Raw genomic sequence first — 22,928 nt, 5'->3', positions numbered from 1 at the left:
CTGGTCCGATTTTGGACTTCATTTTGCCACTGCTATTAATGTTTTAGGATACTTTTTCCCGGGAGGGGAATGTTTGATTTGAGCAGGATTATGCATTTGAATGAGTACAGCATCACATAAGTAAGGGATACAGAAGTGGTCCTGTTTAAATAAGCTATGTTTGACAGCATACACCTATATTTCCTGAGACCGCAGGAGGATAGACCCATCTGGGTTGTTTCCAGTTCTTCCTGTCAAATTAATTTCAAGGAATCAGGACCATTAACAGTTCATTTGCTGGCAGAGCACTGTCAAGGATTTCTGTCTCTCCTCCTCTTCCATACCTTTAAGCATACATTAAGCCCCTAGAGATGATTGTAGGCCACTAGTGCTCCACTAACATCCCAGATAGGTAGTATCCCATCTAAATTCTTCAACTTTCTCCCATCAGATTCCTCCAGGAGGGAAATTTGCATTTGAGTTACCTGTGAAACAGAGATGAGGGGACACGGTGTACTGGGTAATGGAGCATTCAGCTGTGCTGACATCTCCTGTACCATCTGCAGGAAAGGGAGAGTTTCACCAAGGTAGGCACTTCCTTGAGGTAGGCAGGGAAGGGCAAAGCAAGAAGAGAGATGAAGTTCTGAGTCACGAATTCCCATTCTGTAGTCCATTATTTGCATGAGCTTGCTGAGTGCGGCATGAAGCTCTTAGGAAGGGATTGATTCCTATGCTTAAGATTTAATGCCAATAAAAAAAGTGTTGATTCCATATCAAAAATATGATCACCTATTTTCCTGGAGATGAGAACTCTGCCAGAAACTCATCCAAAGCATATATCATTTTTCCATTGTTTCATATTCTTTCATGTTTCTCTTTAGACTTGCATGTAGACTTATCAGGAAGGTCAGCCGTAGGCTGTATATATCTACTGGAACATTTGACATGCTGTTAAATAGTAACCTCTACTGCAAAAGATGCTTTATCTATCTGAATTAGGTTCATACATGTTAACTAAAACAGGATCATTATTTCTGTATATACTTAACAAACAGAAAATCTCCTTTATGTCAGATATTATATAAATTACCAAGTCTTTTGGAAAGAACTCTCTTGTTTTTTGTAAAGCTATTTTGCTGACTGCCTCCTATCCAAGGTGTTCCTATGCTGATAGCATCGTGTTCTCTTAAGTGAATTTCTTGTAAAAAGATGATGTCAGCTTTTTCTGTTTCAACAATTTTTTGTGGTTAAAACTTTAAGCCATTTATGATCCACATTACAAATTCAGTTATTTGATTTGCCATCATTCACCTCTGTAATATTTGACCATTTGATATGCCATGCAATGTCATTGCCAAGATTTAACACAACTGTAAAAAGACCAACATTTTCTAAAGCTATTTGTTTGGAGATGTTGCTTTTCAAAGGAGATAATATATCAATATAACCCTTAGAAACATACTAGAAGACTTTGCATATTTTGCTGTTTTATCTTTCATAAAGCCAGGATAGCCCAGCTTCTCATTAACAGACTCTGTTTGTTTCTTATATACCAATGAATTACTTATCCATAAAAATAATACAATTAAAATATTAGCAATTAAAATGTAAGAAGGAAGGTTGAAATAATAGTCATAATCAATACAGTTGCAGATAAAGTAGTATCATAAGCAAGACAGACTGGCAGCATGAGATTTTTTTCCTTTCATGGTATGCAGATGTGGCTAGACAGGTAGAAAAAAATAAAAAGAATTTTTTTGGCCTTGAAAAATTCCATTACTGACCAGTCACCAGATCCAAATTTCCTCGGCTGATGGAATCTGACAGGATCGCTGCCTATGGGAATATGGCTGCAGGCCAGTAATTTTTTTTGTTCTTGTCAGGCATACTCAAAAGGGTAAGGCCATCTGCTTTCCAGCAATTAAATACTCCCCTTTCAATTGTAATATACTGTGAGTCAGATAATTTATTCATCCCAGGGTAAACGTATACATTTGCACTACTGTGGAAATGAGGAAAACTAAGATTGGCACAGGAATAAATAGTTCAGCTGTCTCTTGTCCTGTCCACTCAGGTCCCCAGTAGCTCACCCATGCTGTCACTTTGAATGAACATGCCTTCCCACCTCTCTTCTAATGCTTTGGTGCATAAAAGAAAGTTATCATTATCCAGTTACCTGAGGAGGTGTACAGATCCATGAAAATTTGGCTTGAATGTTTTCAGTAGCTCTCGAGGACCTAAATAGATGTTGGTGTGCAGGGCGGTAATGTGACTCAGAATGGTAAAAGAAGTACAGAGCAGATTCGGCACAACTGATTTGCAAAAAAGCGAGCATCAAGTAAGCCAAATTAAACAAGTAGAAATTAATCGAAATAAGGACCAATCAAGTGAATAAAGGAGACTTCTATGGCAAAGAGTGCAGCCCAGTAAATAAGACTTCTTGCCATTACTAGTAAAAGGCCACTAGGTGCTAGGAAGTTTTCTCATATCACAATTTTAATTCTAATATTAATGAGGTTTTTCTTTATTAGTTTGGTCTCTGAGTGTCAATGTTATTGTAACTGGACTAATAATAACTTTTGTATTTTGATTAGCCTGTTAAAACATGAATTGGGTGAGCAGTAAATTCTTGGCTCTGTATGCATGGTGAGTTCCCTTTTTTCCATAACAAGATTTTGAGTGTAACAACTGGAAGAACTTACTGCTGTGCTGGGAATTAATTCCATGGGAGAATGAAAGCTTTGACTGATTTTGAACAACTTGGTGTAGAAATAGCCAGATATAAAGATTCCAGGCTATCAGCAGACTGAGGAGAGAGGTCTTGTGAATATTAATGAGTCCTCCAGAGATAAGCTGAGGCTGCCCACTTAACCATATTTCTCTATAAAGGCAAATTATAAGCTTGTTAAAGCGTGAGAGTCCAACAAAAGACTTCTCTGGAGGAACACCCTGGTTCCAAGTGCTTTCTTCAAAATTTGGACAAAGTCTGATACAACTCTGATCAGAAGTCTCTGGTTGTCCATAGTCTTTTTAATAGTAAATTGAAAGAAAATGCCGTAGATGATCTGCTTTGAATCCTGGAGAGATTCAGAAAAGCTTTTCCCACTTAAATTAAAAATATGAGTGTTTTGTCTTGTATTTGATAGTTTGTCCCAGTTATACAAATTTTGAGGAACATACACTGATCGCATTTCACTGGTGGAAACATTTTAAAAAATATGTATCAGAGATATATGTACAAGTATTTTTAGGAATCGGTCTTAAATTATCATTCACATCCATATAGTAGGAAATATTAAAGTGAGTCAGCAACTAAAAATATCACAGCATTGGTCAGAATTAAGAATTACAATTCCAATAGAGGTGGTCCTAAGGATTAGGATGCTCTTGGGAGAAATTAGAAATACCTGGTCACCACTGAAGTCAATATGCTAGATCCTGTTCTGGTTTAGATTAACACTGAAATCAATAAAGCTCTAAGAGTTCATCATTGCTCTTGGTTGTGTTAAATTAGGGCAATATTTATGACAGTATTTTCCAGAGTCCTATCTCTAAGACAGAGAGACAGATAATCAGGAGGTGTCTCTTTGTCATGGAAATGAAATAAGAAACATTAGATGTGAAACGCAGTAGACTAATTGTGAAGATTACACAATTACGGCTGTACCTACTTGATCTGGAAGTACTACAGTAACGTGTCATTCCATTAACAGACTGAACCTTCAAGAAAAGAAACAGTGTATGGAGCCTTATTGCAACATTTTCCATCTGCTGAAAAGTTAGATGTTGACATTAATTCCATAGGCTCATGATTTAGCACTCTCTCACACCTGATGCTTTGTACGCGCCCCCTGGCAACCATCAATTGCAGTGGAGACTGGAATTTGTCTTGCTTTAGGTGAAACAAAGTGATATTTACTGAAATATTAAACAGGAGAACAGATTGCAAAACCCCAGGCTAGACATCATGAGGAGCTTCAGAGACATCTTCAGGGCAATTTTTTTCTACTTCACTTCATAAGTAGGATAAGGTAAACACCTACCCTTTATGAGCAAACATTGCTTCATATAAACCCATAGGCAGAAGATATTTACTTACTTACAAAAGAAAGTTAAATCTTGATAGAAATGTGATGTATATTACCTCTAACTTAATGGAAATGTGAGGATTCGTTTCCATTTTATACAGTGAACTTGCTTCCCATAAATTATTTGAAAATACACTCTTTGCTTTAAAAACTTCAGAACAGCTGAATTGAGGTTACAACCCTAAAATGTTTCCTAACACTAATCTCAGATATTACCAGGGTGATAATAACTTTCTTCAGCTGAGAATGGTGTAAAGTGAACAGTGAATAGGATTGCTGATCTTTCATTTTTTGTTCCTCAGTCACCTTTTCTGAACATATATGCAATTAAATCTTTAGGCTAGGAAAAAGAACAGATTTGTAAAGCCAAAACTGCTTCTTGAAGATAAAAACAGGGGAAAAAACAGGGGAAAAGATTCCCCCCTTCTTATTCTAATATTAATTGCTCTATAAAAAAGGAGGAACAAAAACTAAGACTAAGAGGAGTCCTTAAGAGAAGAGCTCCAAAAATCTCTCCGGAAGATTTTGTTCTTGAGATAATCTTTTCCTTTAAGTTATTCTTGTGAAGATGTTCCCCACATAGAGCTTTGGGATATTTTACCTGAGATAAACAATAACATTTGTACAGACTGCTTTTATCTACAAAAGGCCCTGGGTGAATGATGGTGAGCATAATCATGCTTAGTGTTCAATTTCAAGAGTGATATTCAGAAACTTGGCCGCATGACCAAGCTTTCCTATAATGAGTGGAAATTTGCAGAACCCAAGATGAGACTTATAACTCCCACAACATTGACTGGAGGATGCCTAAGATGAATTTCCAGAAGAGATGTTTGCTTGAAATTGTTTCACAGACATACACTGTGGGTCTGAAATAGGTGTCCGTATTAGATTTGGATTTTCATGCTGAAAAACTTTTGTGCATGCTAATTTACTAAATTGCTCGTTTGGCTAAATGTGGCAAGCCTAGTACTCGTTTTCTTTGAAGATGGTGCAAGAGGTTTAGGCTAATCCCCAGCAAAGAAACCTGGTCTGATTTTGAGAGATGTCAGGAACTTAATGAGTGCTGTTTGTTTTTTTTTTTAATTCTACTTCTGGAGCTGGTAGTCTATAAGTTTCTATGGCATGATGGAAATCCAAGGCATCTGTGGAAATGGGCCTCCAAGCCCAGCTCTCGGGGAAATCTTATTGTGGTGTCATAACCGCAGCTGTAACTGGGACTGATACTTGTGCCACTACTGCTTCCCACTCTCTTTTCAGGTGGCTGCAGTCCCTCTGGCTTTGATCTGGCTTTGAAGTCACCTCTGGAAGCAGCACACTGGGTGCTATATAAGCAATTCAAACAGCATTTTCACTTTGGCACCACCAGCCCCAACATTGATTCATTTTTATATTACTCAGGTATGATTTTTGTGGGTCAGCTATTCCGTACATCTCTATCTTGCTCTTTTTTTACTCCCCTCAGCAGGAATTGTTTTAAATTCCTAAATTAGCTGAAATTAGAGGTGGCCTCACACTGGAATATCACCTCTGAACTGCTTCCCACCTTTGAGGCAGTTTCCAATCTGCTCTAAACGTCATGGTTCAACCTGTCTCTGAGATAGCCACAGTATGAAGCCCAAAAATCAAATGCTGTAAACTGAAAAAAGTTCCAATCCAGGCACAAAACAGACAAGATCTCAACTTTACATTTCAGGTCCACTGAGAACTGTGATATGGTACTTGATCTTTAATCCTATGAGATATTTCAATTCCCACTGACTTTAACAGGAACTGAAAGTGCTTAAAACCTCACAATGCTGACCCTGCGATGAACAATATGCCTTCATCCCAAAAGGAAATGCTACAGCAACCATTTGCATCAGTATTTCTTTCCCATGGCTTCAAACATTTATAAGGTGATTTGCTTATTCCAGAAGAGAAAATGTCTATAGTGTGATTTAACACTTTTAATTGAAAAAGAATCAATTTATTATCTATTTAATATATAGCTATAAGAACCCTGCCAAAGTGTGCTTGCAATTCTTCTTCTATAACTGTTGATCCAGAAATCAGCCACTAGTGAGATAAAGTACCATAAAAGACAAATATAAGGGAGCAGCAACTCTCTCTTCTGATAATCCTATCTACCTTGTCTGTTAGAGCAGTATTTCACTATATACATATAATATTTCCATGCATCTAATATTTCAGAATATGCACATATAATTCCTTCCCCTTTTTTTTCAAGTTCTAATACCAAACACTTCCAATTCATTATCACTACAATATAACTTTTGTGGACGTTTGTGTTCTGCAAATAATAGAGGTTATTAAATGAAGCCCAAATCCACATAAGTATCAGCAAGGCTGATGTTCTTTATTTTATGTGTGAATGCCTATTTTTATGCCTATTTCAAAAAAAAATTCATAGTCTTGAATTTTTTTTCTTCCAAGGTTTAACTTTAAAACCACTCAACTTTTGGCATTCTTCGTGACACTTTCCCCACATCTGGGAAAGGGTAAGGGAAAGACAGGAACCCCCTGCCCTTTCCCCACCCACTCCATTTACATGTAAGCCACTGCTCATACTAGTAAAACTTGGAATAACATATAGAAGGCTTTGTGTTTATGTAAGTGTGAAGCTTATGCTATTTTCCCAAAGAGAGGAGGAAAATCCTGGCTATTGGCTGCTTAACTTGAGGCACCAGGTACCAGTAGCTAAAACAGAAAATGCATACGGTGCAGACACTGCATAGGCAGATGTCATTTCAAGTGACTTCCTCTTTCTCTTTATATTTTACAGAGTTCTGACATCACAAGAAATTATTTTCACTGTCTTTCTTTTTGGCATTAGGAAAAATCATAAGCTTATTCTGCAAAAAAGAAAAAACAGTAACTTGATGGCTTGCCAAAAATTATATGGGCACTGAAAGATTGTGCAACCAAATGACTGTACACTTGTACCTCCACAGTCTTATATCACTTGTATTTATATTTTATATCATCTTGTATTTTTTTTATGGCTTCCATTTCAGGTTTAAGAAAGTTAAGTGCTAGAAATTCCATCTTTTTCACCTCTAACAATTGTTTCAAAAGAAGATTTTACCTCTTCCTACAGTCTTGCTAATATCTTCAGTTGCTCAGGATTGCACCAACAATATCACTACAGCAAAATATTCAGTTAAATTTTTCCAAATCGCAAATTCAGATTCCTTTGGCTCAGTCTCATATTTTGTCACCAGTGTGACAGTCCAGTTTATATTGAATTCAAAGGCGGTGTTCAGTGTGCTCTGCTTTTTGTGACCTCCTGTTCTCCTGAGGTCCTCATGGAATAGCTTAGAAGCAGACTACTACATAATGAGGCTCAGATTACTGGAATCCATTAATAAACTATTGTAAATTTGTGGTAATGTGATTTAGCTCTTTAAAAAAGTTGGTATTGTAGTTGATTAATGAAGAAACCAAACCCAGCATTAAAAAAATATATATTATGGATCAGTCAGTGACAGTATTCATTCATCTGTGATTGGAATGATGCTGTTGACATAGCAATATCTTGTTTGCAGTCATACATATAAAAATGAATAAATCCTGTACGTGGTGTTTTTTTCTGAAAAAAAATCTATCCCAGAAAACCAAAGAATGTTCATGAAATCTCTGTAAGCAATTTATAAAAATATTTACCATGCTCAGCTATTGGGAGTGGATTTTAGGTCATTGTCCCATCTGAAGCAGAGTGTAATAGCTTTGAAGGCACCAAAGGATCTCTGTTTTGAAGTATAAAGGATACATTCAGCCTTGATGCAATATAATATGACTTTATGGAATCCTTAGGTAGCAGGAGTTATGGGTGTAGACTGTGCTGTTGCTTTTTTTCTGCTTCTTCCCTGTTACTTTGGTACATTGTTTACAACGGAGTCCAAGTCTTAATGGTTACTTCTGTTTCTGTTATTCCTGTTATTGGTGTTATTCAGGCCTACTTCTTTGATGCACTATTCTGAAGAATAATATATATCTGTTTCCAGTTATTCCTGTCAGGTTTCTTCTTCTCCTGAAGGGGTGGAGTGGTTTAAAAGGAATATAAGGTTCCCAGGYCAGGTGGAGGAAGATTTTCAGCCAGCCATTTAGGGCATAGAGAGCGAGGGAGAAAATATTGAGATATTGTTAACATACTGGACAACCCAAAGCCCATCCATAGCTGCTGGAAGTTACTGAAATAATAATCACCCTTCTGGACACATAAATACCCTCTCCAGTGTTTGGTGACAGGTGGCATTGGGAAACGATGCCCCAGGTAGTGGCACAGTCCAGAATCTCACCCTTGAGCTTATGTATTAACGCAGCTCCYTAAGTTTCTCGCCTCGCTGAGGGAAGGGATGTGGTGTACCTCTCTCTGTATTGCAGTAGCCACTTTACTCTGTCTCTGTGACCTTTCAAATGAATAGCTCTGTGCAAAGATGCTCTGAGATCCCTGAAGCATCTGGGGAGGAGGAGACCTCATCCATTCACCGCATCCTCTGGCTCCGCACTGGGGACTCGCTCTTCCATGGACCCCAGGAGCTTTGGAGATCTTTACTTTCAACAGCCCTTTGCGTGGCTGCAGAAGGAGAGCCATTTTCTAGCTCACTACAAAACTGATAAGTTGGGATCTGATAACTGGGGCAATTAACAACGAGTTTTCTGTAATCTGTCCCAAGAGTTTAACTAACTGCCACCATGCTCCAAGCAAAAATTCTTGTAAACTCTGGAGGATGAGCAAGATATGGTAAGTGTTTCATATTTTCGTTGTTGTTATTACTGAGAAGAGTGTGTGGTTCCTGCACTACACCCCTCCATAACAAGGAGCGCCTGGAGGGCACCTCTTCTGCATGACAACAAAAGCAGAGATCTTTCTGTTCATTCCTAGCACATTTCCGTGTCAGCAGGATTGTTTTTAACAACATTGTCATGAAAGAGAGAATAGCAGCACTGAGAGGCTTTGTAAGACCTCTCTGGAAATCTGCGGAATTTGTTTGTTTAGGACCTCCGTAATTGTTTGTGCATTTTGCTCCCAGATTGAGGATCATGAAGCCCAGTGTCTGAGAAAATAATCAGTATGTTATCTAAATTAAAATCTAAATTAAATCTGTGTGCCTGGTGATTCGACCTTTTCTTTTCTGTGTCTGTTTCATTGTTGGGCTGAAATCACTCTTGTTTCAAAGCAGGTGTATGAACACTAAAATCTCCAGAAGAATCAGTTAGAAAAAAGAGATCCCATTCAAAGGAAGAATCAGAAGAAATAAGAAGAGCACACTGGGGATATCATATTAACCTACTCTCATCATTTGCCCTCTTTTTTACTAGAGATATGACATGACAGGAATACTGGATGCTACTGCTTCTGTAGGTTTTAAACTGGCTGAATAAAATAGGTAAATGCTGCCTATGTTTGCCAAGATATTTAATTTAAATGTTTCTTCATGATGGTAGTGATCAGCTGAAAGTCTAAATAGGATGTTCCTCTTTATCTGGCATCTGTCTTTCAAAATGGAAAAGTAAAGGATTCAGTCTGAATATGAGGCTTTCTGCAAAAAGGTTGGTAGAAAACAYCATCTGTCTCACAAACCTGAGGCTTAATCCAACAAATGAAATATAAAAGTAAAATATTTATAATACTTCTTATATCAAAAGTAAAGATGCTGTGAATATTTGCAGGGTTCTGATCAGGGTTTGCAGGTCTGTCAGACCACCCTCATTCCTTGTCATTCCCTTGTGCCATTATAGGATCCATACATCAAGGAGCTTGGACCCCACAGGGACCGTTGTGGGGGAACCTCAGGTTGCCATTGCCCTGGCAGGGTATGTGTTACTTCTTTGGGAATTTGAAATTCAGTATTCTGCAAAACCTGAAAAAGCCTGGTTTGCTCCTGCTTTTGTCTATCTATCCTTGTAAAATGGACCTTGCATATCTCTTTAGAAAAGTATTATGAAAAATCCACACTGTTTTAGTGCCTAGCAGGGAACATATTTGTGTTCAGTTTATAGTCAAGAGTAGGATATGGTAAAGATTATTTGACACTACCACAAGCAGGATACTGTGGAAGGTCTAATTAAAAACAAACAGTSAGCTTCAGCTGGTTCAGAGGCAGACAGTATACTAAATTGTGTATGTTGTGCTGTATAATATGAAAATATACTGCTGCCTTTGTTTTGATCTACTGTTCTTCCTATTGGAAAAAAATGTCCAGGAGCTCTCAAAAGTTTGGTTTCTAGACTGGGTGGGAGCAATCTAGTTATTGCACTTTGGAGTTCAGTATAAAGCCTATAGTTCAGCAATTGAGCATTGGCTCATAACTTTTTAAGAGTCTTTTTCACACAGTGTTGATATATAAATACAATTCATATTTTTGGGTTTATAGTGAGCCTGCAGGGGAAAAAAACTTTTCAGAATACATTGCTGTATTTAAAAAAGAACGTAAAGTAGACATAATAGTTTCAAGGGGGAAACAAAAAATACAATAGGCCATGTGTAGTTCTTCAGATGCACTGCCAAAACTCTTTCCTGTGTGCTACGAAGGCAGATAGAAATGCGATCATGAGGGATGTATGTGGTACTTACCTTTTTTATTTTTAAAGAGAATGCCAGGTAATATTTGAATAAATGCGGATCATCTTTAAAAACATGTTTTAAACCACCCTGTTTAAAAACATCTGTGAAGGAAAAATGCTACAAGACCTAGCTGGTTGTCTGCGGAGAATTAGTTTATATGCAAATCATGTACTGAGAAAAGATAGAAGAATTTGGAAGCATTACAAGTCACTGAGACAAACTTACTGTTAGCGCAGCAGGTGCCCGTGCACTGAATATAGGTGAAAACACATCAGCCATGTATTGTGCTTCTTTTTGCTGTTTGACTGTAAAAATCAGAAGATTTTCTATAGGCTTACTTTTACTTTTTTCTTTTCACAGTTATAGTAATGACGTGTAGTCCCTTAAGAAGAATTATAATGGAAGAAACTAACTGGGAATCTTCCAGGAGCTTGTTGCCCATGATCAGGTGTTAAATATATGTGCCTTAAGATCAACAATTTCAGTCACTGGTAAGTTTATTGAAGTTGCTGCTTTCATAAAGATTACATTGAAATTATAGTTCTGCATTTTATGTAGTTACTCTGACAAATATTGATTTAACTGTGAAGTGTTTTGACTTTGAAACAAAAAGCAAGAAAGAGGTTTCTAAAACAAAATAAATCAAAGCCTGAAAGTTTAATTGTATGAATGAAAAAGAAACAGTTTTCTATGTGATCTGGCCATTCAAAAAATCGAGTGGAAATTTAGCTAGAAAAGGAGAAAAGGCACTGATGTATGTTCTGAACAGCCAATTAAATACCATTAGTGGCTATTCTTCCATTCTCATGCGGTATCATAAAACATCTTAAGGACAGGAGGAAAGCAATGACCTGAGACACAGAGAGGCTGGTTCTGTGCTTATCTCTTCCCCCATCGTTCATTGAATATTGCCTACCATTGCGATAACTGCATTCACTAATTGCTTAAATATTGCTTAGTGCTCTCGGATCAGCATCATTTGGCTCAGAAAGAATCATGGTGAAAGATTTTAAAGAGAACTTTGAGAAGTCAGAACCAAGAGTGATATTTATTAAATTTTCTCTTGAATTGACTTTGGAAAACAGAGTTGCCCCTTTTTCTGAATTTCAGCAATTATTGTTTGAGGGTATGCAGGAACTATTTTGAAACATTGAAACAGAAACACTGAAACAATTTATTTTTCAAAGAAATGTCTATGCTCTCCTAAATGCTCTCCTAGAGTTTATGTTTTGGTGATTGTCCCTTCCTCAGCTTTCTTATTGCAGGAGAGAGTTGCTCAAAGAATTGAATTTTGTGAATGAGCAAAATCCTCAAGCTAGCATCCCATGATTTTGTCTGACTTGTCTTGTGTTAGGTCTATTCAGTGCTTAAAATATTTTGCAATTATTCAAGTTGACTTTGCTACTCTTTGCTTTAACTTTCTAAAGCAATGAAATCTTGCAGCCTGTGGAAATGAATCGTAGTGCATTTGACAAACTGTATAGATGTAAGACTAAGAACTAAACTCCCTCTTACATAGTGATATAGTCAAAACTACACTCTATGGCTGAGAGTTGCATTGCATTTTCTTATACGAATATATGAAAATGAAGACCTTATTAGGGACATCCTCTTGTTAAACAAACAAACACAAAACCCCAAAGCAACTACAAATTCTAACTTGCTGAAATACTAATATGAATGGTAGTGATGACTGAGGTGAAACTGTTTGCTGAAAGCATGGTTTATTTTAACCTGCTGCCTTGCTCAGTGTGGTTCCTCATACCTCATGGCAAACGTATCAGTGAAAAACACAGCCTATACCAGTCTTATGAAAATGCCATTCTCTCACAGGTTTCCCTCAGATAACACCTTCTCCCTCCGTAGTATGAATTTGTGCTAGTCCGAAGCAGTATGGRTTCCTGCTGGTGAACAGGTCTTTGTTTTCAGAGACAGGACTCCACTTCTTTTTTTTAATAACTGTAGTATCCAGTCTAATTTCCCTTTTCACTTGCATTTTCTAAAAGTTGTTATTCCAAAAATTCTTTTGATGTTTGATTTGCTTCCTGTGTTTGAAAGTARTTTCAGTACAACCAAAACAACCTAYAATTTACTGAATACTTCCACCTCCAATGTTAGAGCCATAGGAACATTAGAGCTGGTTAGTAATATGGGTGAAATTATAGGAAAGTGCAGCATAGCTGCTAACTCTGGATGACACAGCTCTAAAAACTCTAGGATAGGTTCCCAAAAACCTTATTTTCAGTGTCAGTGAGTGTGAAGTGTCTGAGATACAGACAGCACAACATACGCAATGAAAATTGGTGAATTTAACGTGTTCTTCAGTAAATATAACTTATCAGTGTTTCATTTTTTACATTCTGCAGGAATACTTACCTGCTATAGTCTCTCTTAGGTAACAGAGTAATCCCTTATGACCAGCTGCCAAGCTGGAACAACTTATGTTTTTGCTGATTAGCATACRATACCCACCCATATCTTTAGATTGAGCTGCACTTTCAAAGCCACCTTTGAGCTGTTCCTTGAAGTGTCTCACATAACAGGTGTGATTTTGCTCGGATGGGAGCACTCTGCTGGGTACTTCCTTCTTCTCTCTTCTGCCCAAAGGACTCTATTGTCCTTTTCCATTTGTTCTTTCTGTAAGACTATGTCAGTCGATAAAAACACTTGCTTTTCATTTTTGTTTTGTTTCCTGAAATATCTACTGTTTTCCTTATTTTTTTGAACAGTAGATGTCTTTTCATGGCCAAAATTCTAGTGTAATCATCAAAAATATCTTTTAATTTAAAAAACTCAGATGTTTGTGAGTTCCTGAGCTCTGCATAATGCTGAATCCTGTTATGAATTTAGCATGCTCTTTGAGTGCCTTTAAACTATATCAGTGGAATCAGCCAAGTGCCCTCCAGCCACAACCACCTCTATTATACACAACGACTCCAGTTCAAAAAGATGTGGAGGTTCTTCTATTTAAGAATGAAATATTCTTACATCAACTTGAGAGAAAAATTTTCAAAATATTCCCTCTGGGGCAATGTAGATCCATATTGTTATTGTTGCAAGCCTATAACAAAATAATATAAACAAGCCATAAATACTTGGGTGTATTTATTAATTCCTCCAAAAAGTATGTAATAATATAACATGTCAGTTTTGAGCCAACTTCAGAGACATGGTGCTATGGCCCAGTCTGCACTGCCRTGTGCAGACATTTCAGTCTGTGCTGTGCTTTGGAGTGTTGGTCACCAAACCTATGTTTGAGGCATGAGCAACTTGGCTAATTGGTACAAGAAACACATTCCTTAACGAGCTATGCATGTGGTTATTGCATGATAAAAAATGTTAATCCATTGATTTATAGACATAAATGGTAATCCATTGATTTATAGACATAAAGGCATTGTTTTTGAGAAGAAATTCCCAAAGTCTCCATCAGTGTCCCCCTGGAGTTTGCTCAAGACTGCCAAGAGGTTGCTCCAAAAGCTAGATTGTCAGCAAGATCTGTGAATCTGGAGTTTAAAATGCTGCCTTGAACAAGAGGATTACCTCACAGACCCCACCACCCAGGCTATCTGTCCTTGGGTGGCCTCCATAGTAACTTCAATTTCCTCATAATCAAGAAAAAATCCTGTTGTAAGGGTTCTTTTGTTCTAACAGTGTATATATTTTTAMTACATCATCACATTTCCATTACTTCAAATTGCTTTGAGAGATTATGTATTGAGTAGAAATAAAAGAACTGTAAACTTCTCCACTAACTAGAGTAATGCATGCAGTACAGTATCTTAAGGGGCACTGCGCATATCAGAACACGATGCCCACACAGGATGCGCAGCTGCATTTTGCAATGTTGCTTGTCTGAAGTGTCCTGTTCTTTCATTAACAGCTGTATCACACTTGAGAACAGCTAATGGTAAAAAGATTTCCTGGCAAGCAAATTCTTCTGTTAAATGGGGAATGTGATGTGTTTGGCATGTATAATTTAGCTAATTTGTACAAGAAACACATTACTTAATCAACTGTAGATTTGGTTATTGAATGATAAAGATGGCAATCCATTAATCAATTTATAGACATAAACACACTATTGTTCAAGGAAAAAAACAAGGATTTAAACACCCTTGAATCAATAAATATAATTAAAACAATGGTATGTTACAGTCATTTATTTGATTGTCCTACAGCTGTCTGAAGCATGGTGAGATTACTGAAGCATGGAGCCAAACAGCCAACACTACATTTAGTTTCATTTATTGAAATAATGAAAGGGTGTTAATGATAAAGTACAWAAGTGTATAATAGAAATTAATGTACTGTGAAATAAAATTATGTTTGGAAATCAAGAAGAGTACAGTAAAAGTTAAAGTCTTTAAATGAATGCTGTATAAAACATTTGGAAACCACTTTGTACTGTTTTAATGGAAGAATGGTTGCAATATACAGGCAATGAAAAATTACAGGAATTTATTATAGACATATGAGTAAGATGAAATCAAATTACTTTATGAAAAAGAAAATATCATCCTAACTTTGTTTCTTGCATTCCTAGAACTAGAGAAAAGGGATGGAAATGACCACATGTTAATACCTATTGCCTCAGGTTTGTGTTTTCATTTAAGCAATTTCTATATTCCGTATTTTAGGAAGCCCCTGCCACAGATTGTTTGTTAAACTTGGAGCAGGGGGGTGAGGCACCAGGAATATCTGTGACAGGTACGACTGCAGTACACTAATAGTCACTGACTACCTGGTACTGAAATGAGTGTAGATACGAAGTTATAAGTGTGTGTGGATAATCTAGAAGCACAAGTAATCTTATAATTTGATCTCTTTCAAATAGGAGAAGTAAGCAAATAAAGTTTAAGAAAAATCTTAAAATGAATAGAAGTGTAAAAATACTAAATTCTTGGCTGATTATAAGACAACTGGTGTTTATTTGTTGCTAGTACTATAAAAATATCCTTTCTTTCTGCCATTTAATATTTTGGCAAAAATTCATCCTTAAAATGAGGAAAGAAATATGCCCAAGTGAGTGGAAATGGTAGATAAATTAAAACTGCACTGTTGGCTACATTATTGAATATGCCATGACTTCTTGTAAACTATTGCCAAGTCTGTAATTATTAGCAGAACCTATTTATGTTCCTTTTCGTAGTGCTGAGATTGCCTACCTGGGCTAATGAGATCGTAAAACAGGCTCTTAAAACCACTTCTTTCTGATTCTCAAAATACTGAGCACTTGAGCACTTGTGTGTCACTAAATACTGATTATTTAGCTCTTTTGAAAATCAAATAAACACCTGCTACTAAGCCTAAAGTATTTGTTCATTACTTTTCAAAAACTCACATTAATGTTATTTCATTTTAAAGGTATATGCATCATTAAATAGAAGTCTATATTTTTAAAAGTATATTTCTCTAGTGTCAATCTCCTGATTTCATGCTCAAATCCAAAGACTTTTGACTACTTTAAACTGCATTTTTTCAAAATAATTTTCTCACATTCATCTTAGTGATAGAGTACAATCTTAAGAAAGAAAAAAGTAAAAACATGRAACTCTTCCTGACTTCAGAGAAATAGTTCCCACAAAAATACCATTCAGCTATCTTTACAGTGCTGTTCTGGTACTGATGGCAGTGGTTATAATGAAGGGGGTCAATAATGATATATGCTCATTGGGATATGACAATGCTTGTAAAGACGCCCTAAGCAACCGACCTGTCATGTATGGGAGTTATCTGGAGACTGTACAGTGACACCATCATTGCAGTTTCCATAGAATTTGTTGTTGCTCTATTGTTCTTCCCCAAAATGATTGTTCAGTTTTGATTTCAATGGAGTATATGAGTGCGAATAACTGCATCTGATTTGTAAAACACCACCACCACCACAACTGACAAGGATGCAGTATGTGCAAGCATTATTTGCATGCTTCATATATGCAGCACATACAGCTTTTAAATATTTCAGGCAAGAAAAACACCAAACATTCTAATTTCACTGATCAAATTATCTTCAAAAGAAGAATATATTTTTGGCATGATCCTTTGCAAAAGCTTGAAAGTAAGGTTATATTTATTGGTTGTGGCTCCAGTTATTTACATTTCAAAAGACTTTTACATTTTCTTTACCATATTTCTTTTCTGAGCTACCTGCTAGTGGAGTGAGGAATGAATGAGCGATTCAGATGTTGGCTTGGACTTGGGAGACCTGAAAACTATGCTATGAATGCTTTCTCTATGACATTGAAAATATTACTTCTTTTCTTTGGCTTTTTTCAGATCTTTTGCTATGAAGTCAGCTTGTGTCATGACAGCCGTGCTCTCTGAAGTCAAAGGAGTGAGAAGCGATTTAAACCATCTATTATCTAAGAACGCCTGACACCCTACATGGTCAATAGACTGTTGTCGCTCATGGTGAGTCATACACTATTTTGTACAACAATATCCATTTTTCTAACAGAAGGAACAACAGTCAGGTCTTCTGAAGGTTATTTAAAGAGTAAATTGAATAAGGCCATAGTGGCATTAGAACATTATGAGTAAAAATGGAGGCAATATATTTCCTGTTTTCCAGTCATGGAAAGAGGCAGTATAGACAGAGCAAACATAATAAAATGAATCCAGAAAAACAAAATAATGGAGTATGCGTACTTCGAACTTACCGAGGCTTTTATCAGCCAAAGGTTTATTTGCACCAAGGAAAACTGAAATATTCACTTCTTCATCTCCTGAGGTGTTTTCCACTAGAAAAGCATGCTGTAAATAAGGCAGGCACCTCTCTATCTAGCTCCCATGAGGGCAGAAAGTATGAATCTGTGCCAGAAGTGGCCACTTAGGTACGGCACAGCGGGGAGGTGCAGGCTGCCTCGTGAAGCAGGGGCTGTTTGCACCTTGGATCACACACATCTGACTCTGCAGTTAACAGAGAAAGAAGTCCTGACAGCTGTCTGCCTACGGCTGGAGAAGAAAGTAAAATAAAATAAGCATCAGGAAATGCAGAATCCCAAATTATTTATTTTCAATATTGAAAAGTCAAGAATTTCATTTAAAGGAAAAATAAATGAGCATCAGAAATCTTTCACTCTTTATATTAATATGGGATAACTTTTTATTTTATTCTRTTGGTATTGTTAGAGTAAAAAGAAACATAGACAGCAATGCTATCTGTTCTTTAAAGAAATTTTAATCCAAAACAAAACCAGAAGTAGCAGATAGGAGTGGTAAACAAAGGCAAACAAAATGAAGTGTGTAGACTCTGAGAAGAAGAACAACTTATGCTGTGCATTAGGTGATCATTATTATGACTCCTAACTACATTTAATGTAATTCCCTGTAGCTTCATATAATAAATTGCTCATTGACAAAATATTTTAAATAATATATATAAACTCAAGATGCTCGGATGCTACAGGATAATTACTAAACAAATTCTGGAATGGAATAAAAATACAACAAGAAACACACAGAAAAAAATTGCAAATCCAGTCTGAACGGTTCATTGGAACTGTTTTCTGTTTGGATATCCGGTATCTGTTTTTTCACAGGTTTAGACCTGTACCACACTAGTCATTGATTTCCAATCTCAAGACATCTCAATACTTACAGTAGTGCAGCTTCCCAAGCAGGATCAAGCTACAGCTTTTYTACCACCTCTCCATGGTCTTTCCAGCCCTTTATCAGTAACACTTACTAGTCAGAGCTATTATAACTTCTTGACACTTGATAGCAGCCTCCGAATTGACAACTTCCATTTGCTAACTAAATGGCGAAGGAGGGAAAAAGCTGATCATATTAAGCAATTATGATGTCTAATTCCGCCCTTCTGGACTAGGATGCTACGAGTGCCGATTTTAGCTGTACAGTTCCACTGATTTTAATATGAGTTGTATGGCCTCATTCAGGGAATGGAGCAAACGTATTTTAGTCATTAAACAATAAGTTTAAATATAATACAACCGAGTTCATGTTTTGATTGTGAAATGAATACTGGGAAAATGGAAAATACTTCATGGCTCTGAGCTATAGAGGCACTCGCTGTCAGTGCCGCAATCGATCGTCTCCGCAGCAGGATAGAGGTGAGATAGTCTTTAGCAGCTTCTCAGGAAGTCCAATTTAATTAAAAGCTTATCTCTTAATACAACTTCGAGCTTCTCTATGACAAAGAAGTGTTTTCCACCATGAGAGCTTTCACAGCATTGCACTGAGCAAAATGTTGACTCCTCTCTCCGKCACACTAGAGGAAATTGCTGTTTTGCCTTTGTTTTCTGTGCTGCTGGAAGAATGCTGGATTTGAGAAGGTTTTTGTTTTCTTTTCTACATGCTTTCCAAGATAAGCAGACCATGAAAATCTGAGAAATAACTTGCAATGAGGCTTATTAAACTTGCATAAATCTGATTTTTATGGTGCCTGCGCCGTGACTTTCGCTTATTGAAAGCAGCAGTAAGAAGCTAATGTGAACTTGCAGGTGGATTAGCAGACTGTTGGCTGCTGTATGTTTTAGACTTTATGTCCAAGGAAGACTCTGGCGCTCAGGTTTTTTAAGTGCTCTGATTCTAGCTTTCATTTTCAGGAAGTAGGAAAATGGCATGCAAATTCCTAGGAGCTTCAGAAAAGCAAGGATCTAGTTATTCATCATGAGTGATTTTTTTGGAGGCAGTTAGTAAAAGGAAAACCCAGAGACTAGTTCTGTGTGTTTCCACCAGGCTGTAAGGCTGACAGCTGACATGCTCTGAGAACTGCATAAAAGACAAGGAATCCTTTCAGACTGCAGTTTGACAATGGCAGGCTAAAAATCACATGCTGAAGAAAATTGAAACATCTTTCAAATGTATTTAAAAAATCATTTGCTTCTCTGTATTTCTAGTTTCTACCTTTAGAGACCTGTATTTCCCACTAAGGTCATGCATACATCATGAATGTACCCCATGAATGCACATCATGGTAATTTCTGCCCAKTTTGTTCAATGGGCCAAATTCAGTTTACATTATGAACAAAGCTTTGAGCATCTACCATATTAAACAAACATAGCATCTGTAAAAAGGTATTACACTTGCCTAAGATCTTGTCCCACCTAGATCCATTAGTTCTGTAAACATTATTCCTGTTATACCCAAAAGGGAATGTGTGTAATTAGAGCCACAGTATCTATTGCATGATGTGAAGTACACAGTGGGTCAAGGGTTTTTTCCACATTATTCCCAAACTTTCTAGGATAGATACTGTGTATTGATATAGATTCAGTTCATTTTAATGATTAGGTTTGCTCATCTTCATTTAGTTTAAAAAGGACCATGAACTTTCCCCACTTACCTGTACAGCAAACATTCACATTTAGTGAAAAGTTACTGGAGACAGAACTAATGCAGCTCTGCAGATAGTTGAGAAATGCAGCTCTGCTGATAGTTGGGAAAAAAACATTCCAGAAAATACTTTTACAAAAGCATGCATGGTACTTTCCTGTAAAAAAGTAAATTTTCCTGTAGTAATTATACTCAAATTATACACATACCACTACTGTGGTACAAATACAGCTCAAAAATATTGTATATATTCAGYCATACTGGTCTTATATTACAGAGCTACAGGGAGTAGAGAGAAGGGATATGTAGCTCTTCCCTGATTCCCCTGTAAACCTATTTGTTTGCATGCATGAAAATCATGACAGTGATTGTAGCATCCAAATTGCTGAATGYGTTGAAGGAAGGTAAGCTATTCCACCTTTTTTATTCCTCCTGTCCTTGAAAAAAAAATCTTATTTTCGTGAAACACACAGTTATCAAAGGATTGATAAAAAATCTTTAACTTGAAGTTCCTTTTGATATCTTTGAAAATCCCACCCCACTTCTAGGATAAAACACCAAGGGAATCAATCTTGGATTGACTCTTTTCTTTAAAGGAATAATTTAAAAAATAACATTCAATCCTTAAAATTATTAGGAAAGCTAAGCATTTCCCACTGCTGTCAAAAACTTGTTAAACATTACTTATACTTATTCAAAGGAAAGACTGACCCAACTTTTCCTGTGAATTATTAACCTGTTCTCTTAAGATGTGTCAGATGCTCTCAGGCCAAAATTACAGTCAAGTCTCCAAACTGAGATACACCGTAGCAAATACAAAACCTAAGAGATCTAAGTATAATCACAGTCTAGTCAATGAATTTATATCCAGAATTGATTCTGTGGTTCAGACAGTGAAGAGAGTTGTTCTTCAGTATTGCTGTATTGCCCTCCTGAAGCATCCTGCACAGAAGCAGCTTCCTGAAATATAGGGGACATGGTAGCTATAGGAGGTCTGCAGGAGACAGGAGTGTCCTGCTCGTTCTGGCATCTGCCTGCGGAATACGCCGTAGAGGTCTGGGGGTGTAGTGAAGAAAAAATCATCTACTTTTTGTCCTGAGGACTTCAGTTTCAGTATCATTTTTCCAAAGGATTCTTCAGTGTGGGGGCCCACCTACCGTATAGGGGTTTTCTGGTAGTCAGGTTTTGTTGTCATGTGCTCTGTTCTTGAGTTTGTCAAGTCTTTCCCTAAGAAAGTGAGTTTCCTTTACTAAGTGTGTTTTAATGCTTTTCATTTTTACCTGCACTTCCACATCACTGATTCCTTGTTTCTTTTCAGATTCTCTCCTGCAAATTCTCTGGATCAGTGTTCAGATACATCCATGCACATACACACATGTGTGCACACACACTAATACACACAAACACAGACATTATACAGTGTATTTAAATTCTCTTTTATCTATCTGTCATGTTTTACTTTCTATATTTATATTATTTAATCTGACTAAGAGCTAGACAATGAATTGTTTGCTTTAACTTCTGGTTTATTGTCGGTTTGTTCCCTACACCATAGGCAGCAAGAGAAGACAGCTGTGAGTTGCTCTGGAGATGAATCCTGAGTAGTTGCAGCACATCCTCTGGCAGCAGGAGCGAGGGCAACTGCATGGGACAGGACGGGTTGTGGCGAGCCATCCARCGTTGCACCCATCCTACCCACCCACAGAAATCAGCTGCTCTGGCAACACCTTGTACGGCAATCCTGGACAGCCAAGCAGGAGAGTGGTCGGTAGCTCTGGTACTATAAGGACTGTCGCAAACTCTTTGCATAAATGAACAGCAATGCAATGCAAAGACCTTAGTGATTTTGTCAGCCTCCTGGTTTCACTGCCCCAGAGCCACCCAGTGTCCTCGTGACTGGAGTTGTCACTGTCCCCCCACCAGCTGCTTAATGGCCTTTCCAGCCCAGCTGCCCCARTGATGCACGAGAAGGAGTGTTCGGTGGCTGTCCAGTGACTGCCTGCCAGGGTCATCGTTTTTGTTGCCTTCTCAAAACACGTTAATGGCAACTCACTCCAGAATTAAGGCAGGAAAATGCTTGCTGCGTTTTTGGGCAGGGCAGTCCTCTGGGTCACAACAATGCTGTCAACTGGGTCTGTGTGCTACCAAAAAGACAGTCATCAGTAAAAGAAGGTGGCTTAGATGTGTTTCTATGGATTTGTTTCAGAATGCGAATAGTTGTGTTGCTTAATTGGCAATGAGAAAATGGCTCAAATCATGCTACCGAAAATGGATATGCATTGGAGCTGTGCTCATCTGAGCATTCCCATTGCACTGAAGGAAATCTTTCATATTTGCAGCCTTGGGAAATGGCTGAACGTGGAGTTCCCTCAGCAGTGTCCTGAAAAGAACCTCGGGTTATTGATATTAACAGTAGTAAGTCATAGCATTTCTCAGAGATTCCTCTATGTAGATTTTGTGCCGCAAGCATTTCTTAAGTTCTAAAATCAGTTAATCATGCTCAGCAAAATTTTTAGCCTTAAAAATTTTAGATTTRATAACATTTTGTTGAATATTTCAATAGAGATACAGATGAGCAGTATTTGATACTATTAACAAACAAAATATTGGACAAATCTAGTACACTAATGTACTTATTCCTTGCACCTTACAAACAAGTGGAGTCTCTTTTCCAGCCTGAGGTGTTTGATGAAATGACTTTTTCTAATCCTACAGCCTGTTTCATGTTCACAGAGGTGATTTAAGAGAAATGAGGGAAGAATGTGCATAGAGTTTTAGGAACAGCTCATATTCTGACTTTGATCTTGAAACTTACATATGCTGATGCATTTGGATCTTGGGATTTAGTTCAGGCTATTCTGAAAAAAAGGAGGCAGACATAAAAAGTTAATCTAGTCAGGGACTGTGCTCTCCCCACTGTTGGCCCTGAGCCTCAGTTGATCTTGTTTCTGTCCCATTTCTTAATAAATATTTTGAGGGCAAAGAGCAG

This window comes from Apteryx rowi, unplaced genomic scaffold, assembly GCF_003343035.1.
Source record: "Apteryx rowi isolate R43461 unplaced genomic scaffold, aptRow1 scaffold_127, whole genome shotgun sequence".
Taxonomy (NCBI): Eukaryota; Metazoa; Chordata; class Aves; order Apterygiformes; family Apterygidae; genus Apteryx; species Apteryx rowi.
This window is presented reverse-complemented; position numbering follows the sequence as displayed.